Source organism: Armigeres subalbatus, chromosome 1 (assembly GCF_024139115.2).
Source record: "Armigeres subalbatus isolate Guangzhou_Male chromosome 1, GZ_Asu_2, whole genome shotgun sequence".
NCBI classification, from domain to species: domain Eukaryota; kingdom Metazoa; phylum Arthropoda; class Insecta; order Diptera; family Culicidae; genus Armigeres; species Armigeres subalbatus.
The window spans coordinates 279,851,703-279,858,777 of NC_085139.1; positions in this window are offsets into that span (position 1 = coordinate 279,851,703).

Here is a 7,075-nt window from a genome sequence, read left to right on the forward strand (position 1 = left end):
ACGGCGGCGCGCTGATGCAAAAACGTCGGCGGCGGCGGCGTGCCAAAAACTGTCGGCGGCGGCGGCGTGGCGCGGCGGCGCACACCTCTAATTACACCCCTGCACCCCTGCCACCCCTGCAGTCCCAATTAGTGGTGTCCGATCGAGTAGTCGATTATTCGAATAACAAGCTCAATAATCGAGAAAATTTTAATCGATTAGCCTTTTGTGAATAATCAATTAATTTACTTCGGTAAAAACCTAGGGGATGCGATTGTCATAATTTTGCCTACTCATCAAAACAACATGACGTCATTTCTTTTTGTTTTGATCTTTGGCAACTACGATAAACGCGGTATACATAAGTCAAGTCAACATAATTTTCATTAGCGCTCGTCGAGAACAACCAAAGAAATAAATAATGTTTTCTTTGAAAATATATTCCGCAACGCAGGTTAGTTCGAACATCCTTCCACTTTCCGAAACGATCTGTGCTCCTCAATGTTTGCTTATTCATTTGTTACAGGGATCCGGCAATCCCGGATAAAACACCCGCAGCATACCGATACTATCCGGAACAGAATGTTGCCTTTGCCTGGACACAGAAATATCTCCAAATCAATATTGTAACGGCACGCAGCTATAAGAGGAATCTTGGAAGTTACACGACGCTATGTATATAGCAGCCGATAAATCTTCAAGCAGAGCACCAAGTTTTGTGTGATTGTGATAAATGCTTAAGTATAAAGTGAACAGGGGATCAATATTCGAGCAACGCCTGACAATATACGGGGCCCTCCTTAGCCGTGCGGTAAGACGCGCGGCTACAAAGCAAGACCATGCTGAGGGTGGCTGGGTTCGATTCCCGGTGCCCGGTCTAGACAATTTTGGATTGGAAATTTCCTGGGCATACAAGTATCATCGTGTTACCCTCATGACATACGAATGCAGAAATGGCAACTTGGCTTAGAAACCTCGCAATTAATAACTGTGGAAGTGCTTAATGAACACTAAGCTGCGAGGCGGCAATGTCCCAGTGTGGGGATGTAATGCCAATGAAGAAGAGCCTGACAATATACCTTTTGTCCGAGAATACGATGCTAATTTTGTAATCATAGTTGGATTCTTGAATATTTGCATAAAAGCAGAAACTATGATAGCCTAAAATCGAGATTTGCTGTAGATATAATGGAAAATAACGGGATGAAAAGATAGCAACAAAATTGCCTTCTTATTTGTTGCTGACAAAAAAAAATCAGATCTTTGTCATTATTATCTTCGACAGAAACAAAGCTTTGTCGATTGTGTTTTTTGTTCCTTATTTCGCTTGCGCATCCAAGAAAAATTGATTCCCTGAAAATTGATTAAGAAACTATGAATTTAAAACAATGTTTATTTTTCTATTTTAGAATAGGTAACTGGAATACTGTAGGACTGTAGGTTCCATTTTAGTCAATGCATTTTGTCATGTTGAACGACAAACGGATGTTCAAATAGTAACATGGCTTAAGCCTAATTGTGGAAGAGCCTCGTAGCCTGTTCAAATTATGAGCTTTATTATGTGATAAAGAGTATCTGGTTCTCAAAGCTCACTGATTTTATTTCCATTCAACATAATATCACATGAGAAACCGAAAAACCTCTTAATTTGCGTGTTCGGTTGATGTCCGTAGCATACACACAAACAGTGAAAAACAGAATGTAAAGATGTGAGAAAGATTTATAGCGTGGTCTAACACAAGCATAGAAAATGAAAATGTGGGCTCGGTTGACGACTGGCGAATGGAAAAACTGCAGCCCAGGGATGCCAGATACATTTTTAGTCTTTATCAATCTCAGAAAAGTGTCTGTATTTGTCTGTATAGAGTTTAGAACACACAGGAATTAGACAATTATTGGAAAACAGTGCACTTTTGAAAACGTAGAATATCGAAGTTACAATAATCAAAAAGTCATTGTAATACTTAAGCTATCAGCACACTGTTTGTCATAATGACAAATATTTGTCAAGTCAGCGTGATATCCATGTCGATTTCTAATCGGTTTGGTAGATGTCCGGATCAACTTGACAAATATTTGTCATTATGACAAACAGTGGACTGAGGGCTTTAGTCGAGTCAAGTACGAGATACTGAAGACAAGTAAGCTTTGCGAATTCGAACAAAATACCTTTGGCTTCCTAACGGAATCTTTTAAGACTTCGGAATCCCAAAAGGATATCCCTTATACAGAATCCCAAATCATTTCGTTTGGAAACTCAGAGAAAGGACTCATTTGGATTTACGAATCGAGATTTTTTTTTTGGTTTTATGAACGGAGCTTTTTTTTCGTAGCTTTATTAGAATGATTTTTAAGTTCAGTACAAAGTTCATCACTTAAAGAAGAACTGAACGGAGCTCTTCTTGGCTTTCGGAAAGAGCTCTTCTGGGTTTTTTTAAGCGATTCCTTTTTCAGTTCCGAGCAAAATCCTTTCCTTTTTGATCAATTACTTTGCGGCAGAATTATTCAAAAAAGCAAATAGATCGTGCAGAACTCACGGCAGAGTAGTTCCACAGCAGCTTGAACAGGTTCGAGGAATTAAATTATTTCCCCAACCGCCAAAAAATCATCATCGTAGTTTAATTCGGATTAAAGCTTCAACTCATTGGTCCGTTTGTGCATAGATAACATACTATTTCAGCGTGCTTTGGGGTCAGCCACTTATTCAAATTCTTTTCCGAATTCAGAACGGACATATTTTTGCAACAAATCGTGTTTTACGTTTTTCGGAGAAACACTACCTCTTCTCCTCACTTCTCTTTTCTCACTTTTTACTTCCCACTTCTTGCTTCTCACTTCACATTCCCCACTTCTATCTTCTTATTTCACCCTTCTTGCTTCCACTTCTCACATCTTAATACATTTCATTTCTCGATCCTCACTTCTCACTTCTCACATCTCATTTCTCACAACTCAGTTCTCTCCATTCAATTCGGGCCTCTTACTTCTCACTTCCCGCTTCTTACTTCTCACGTCTTACATCTCACTTCTCGTATTGAATTTCTCATTTCTCATTTGTCGCATCCTACCCACTCTCTCAATTATCACTTCTCGTTTCTCACTTCTCACATCTTACATCTCACTTCTCAACCTCACTTCTCATTTGTCACTTCCAACCCACTTCTCAGCTCTCGGTATTAATTCTCATTTCTCACTTCCTGCTTCTTACAACTTACATCTCACTTCTTGTATCGAATTTCTCACTTCTCACATGGAGCTTCTCATTTCACGGCTCTCACTTATCATTTCATGTTTCTCATTTTTCATTTTTCAAGTCTCACATACTCATCTCAATTTTCACTTCTCACTATTCACTTCTGCCTTCCCAATTCTCACTTTTCACTTCTCACTTCTCGCTTCCCACTTCATACTTCTCGATTCTTACTTCTCACTTTTAATTTCTCAATTCTACCTTCTCACTTCTTCTTCTTGTTTCTCACTTCTTACATCTCACATCTTACATATCACTTCTTACTTCTGATTTCTCATATCTCACTTCTCATTATTTACTTCTCATTTTTCACTTTTCAAAAATCACTTTCCACTGCTCACCTTTTACTTTTGACTACTCGCATATCATTTCTTACTTCACACTTCCCAAATCTCACATTTCAGTTATCGCTACCGTTTTCTTACTTCTCATTTCTCCCTTCCTATTTCTCACTTCTCACTTTTATCTTCTGACTTCACACATCTTACTTCTCATCCGCTTTCTATTTCTTCCTTCTCGCTTCTCGTTTCACACCACTCGTTTCTCACTTCTCACTATTTACTTCTCACTTTACAATACTTACTTCACACTTCTCATTTTGCAATTCATACTTCCTACTTCTCTCTTCTTGCTTCTCACTTCTTCCATCTTAAATCTCTCTTATCGTATCTAATTTCTCATATGTCACTTCTCACTTATCGCATCTCACTTCTCACTTTCCGCTTTTAACTTAACACTTCTCGCTTCTCACTTCTCCCTTCTCACATCTCACATGTTCACCTCATTACTCACTTCTCACTATTCACTTCTCGGCTATCACTTATCACTTCTCATTTCTCCCTTCTTATTTCTCACTTCTTGCTTTCCACTTCACACTCCTCACTTCATTCTTGCTTCTCACTTCTCAAATCAATTCTCAATTCTCATTTGTCACCCCTCATATCTCACTTCTCACTTTTCACTTCTCGCTTCTCCTTTCTCACTTCTCATTTGGCCTAACGGCTGTGGCCAAATGACCTTCGGGACTGACGGCCTTTGCTCTAATGACCCAGCATAGTCCCCCCGCTTATCCGGACCTCGCTAGTCCGACGACTTGTTAGTCCGGATCTCGCTAATTCGGAATTTTCCGGAATAAAAAGTATCAACACCCATTTAAACACATTATGCTGTTAGTTTTCAAATTTGTGCTGTGATTTTGTTTTGGTTCGTTTGTATGAATTTGACAGTCGGATTAATGAGAGAAGCCCCGATAGTCCGGCCATACATTTGTCGGATCAGCGGGGGTATACTGTACCTCCATTAAATACTCTAAGTGTTTTCCCTTGAAAAAGACTATTTTTTTGAAAACCGCGTAAAAACTATAGACACTGTAGGTTCCATAGACGAGCGCAGGAACGGTTAAGTTATTTCGATTAAGTGTGTTTTTCCACTTTTTCACAGTGTACCACGCGAATTTGACGTCACACGCTGCGTTGCTTGGGTTGCAATAGTGACGTCATTCTCGTATGGCTACACTAACTGACAGTTCGTTTGGCTACACTCGCCTTCGCCTCAGCTCGTCTATGGAACCTATACTGTCTATAGTAAAAACGACTTTTGCAAAAATCGATAAAAAATCAACTTTTTACAATTTTCACGTGATTTCAAGACTTTTTTGAAAAATCGCGTGAAAAAATAAAACCGCGTAAATCCCAAAAATCGCGTAAAAAACGCCTAAATCCCAAAATCCGCGTAAAAAGCGACCCGTGTAAAAAAAAACGCTTAAAAAGCGACCCCAGTGTACTGCTTCTTTGCACAACAGCTCTCCTAATCACTCTCTCGAGCGCTATATTCAACAATAGATTCGAGAGTGCATCACCCTGCTTCAATCCCTTGAAGGTATTAAATGATGTCGGTATTTCATCCGCAACCCTGACACTTGATTTCAATCCGTCCAAACGTTACACGAATCAGCTATATCAGTTTCGCCGAAAAACCATGGCTATAATACATTCCGTTTCACTAAATCGCCTCTGTGCAGTGCCTACCACTTCTCGTGCTGTTGTGCTCATCGCTCCATGGATCGACTGTAAAAAGTGAGACGTCTCACTACTCACTTCGCACTTCTCATTTTTTACAATGCGACGTGAGAAATGAGTAGTGAGCAACGAGACGAGACGTTTTCAAATGATTTATTCGGCCAAATGACCCTTTCGGCCAAACGACTCTTTCGGCCAAATGACCCTTTCGGCCAAATGACCTTTTCGACCAAATGACTTTGGGCCTAATGGTCTGTTCGGCCAAATGGTGTATTCGGCCAAACGACATTCGACCGAACGGTATTCGGCCAAACGGCCCTTCCCACACGAAAATTGAGCAACAGACGATTAGAATTGAAGCATTTGTTTGAGAAATTGCATTACATCAATTTTATACGATTTCGAATAAACAACAAAAAACTGTTTTTCAACAAAATGGCACCGAGTCTTTCGATTGCTTCGATACAGATCAATAGTTTTTGGCAAAACTCAACACCCTTTCAGTGCGAAAACAGTAAGTAGTTCTCCATAATTGCTCTTCAACCTAAAGTGTGTGCCATGTGTAGCTTCTCGAAAACGATTTTTTTTTCATACATTCCTGAACAAAAAATAGTTTTTTTTTCATATTTTTTACCAGAAAACGTATTTTTGGACGAAGATTTACAATAGGGTAAAGTGCCCAATAGTGGACCCCCAACCAATAGTGGACCCTCCAGCCATTTTTGCATTATTACAGCTCAATGTAAACATTTTGCTATGAAACTCCATCGGGAGAACCCACGCTACAGTCCTATGATTTGATTACATGCATTGGAAATGCTATGGAAAGTAAAATTAGATGATTTTGTACAATTATATAAAAAATAAACACGAGAGTGTCCCGAAACGGAACATAAAAATCAAATGAAGTGTCGACTATAGGGAAGCAATTTCCTATTACGGACCCCCAGGGGGTCTACTATAGGGCGAATTTAGTAAGACTTTAAAATTTTAATTTCAACGAATAACGTCGAGTATTTGAGTGTTTTGTGTATGTATCGTGAAGAGGAGATGCAGAGCTTGATATTAGATATCACGCAAAATTAACATTTTGAAAATTTCCACTCCTTATGCCAGGAAGAGCAAAATTTCGCTACTAGGGGGTCCACTATTGGGCATTTTACCCTATATAAAAATCTCATTTTGGCCAAAAATGTTACGAATGAAGTTTCTCAAGCAAACGATTCAATTAATTGTCAAGGATTTGTTTGCGATGAGTAACGCTCTGGTAGATAGGTGAACTTGCTTGCCAAAAGTCGCAATTTTCGAGCAGCGCCTGATAATATACCCTTTGCCGTACAAATGAACTTGTTATCAACACACCTCTCAAAAAGCGTTTTGACAGGACAAGTTAATTCATCTATTCAGTTGGATTCGAGCACGAAAGTGTTAAGACGTTCAGTTCGTAACTTTTATGTTTTGTTTTGATTTGATTTTACGATTGTGCTGGAGAATTCTAATTTGAGTTTTTTTTTAATATTCGCTCCTTTAATGCGGGTATGTATGGAATCGGTCTAAATATTGTATCCTGGTTTTCTGTTTTGTTTTAGGTTACACTGGACTAGGCAGAGAGATGATCTGTTCTGCTGCGATTATTCCACAGTCGAGTTAACACAATTATTTCATTCGAAATCTGCAAGCAGAGAATCTCATCTTGACGTCATATTTGCTAATTTGGAACGAAATACATACATCAGTGGAATGGGACCTAAGACTAAATCAACTAAGATCTTTTCATAGAAATTATGCAAATCTGTTTGGAGGCCACCTGTTGCTGCTTCAAGGGACA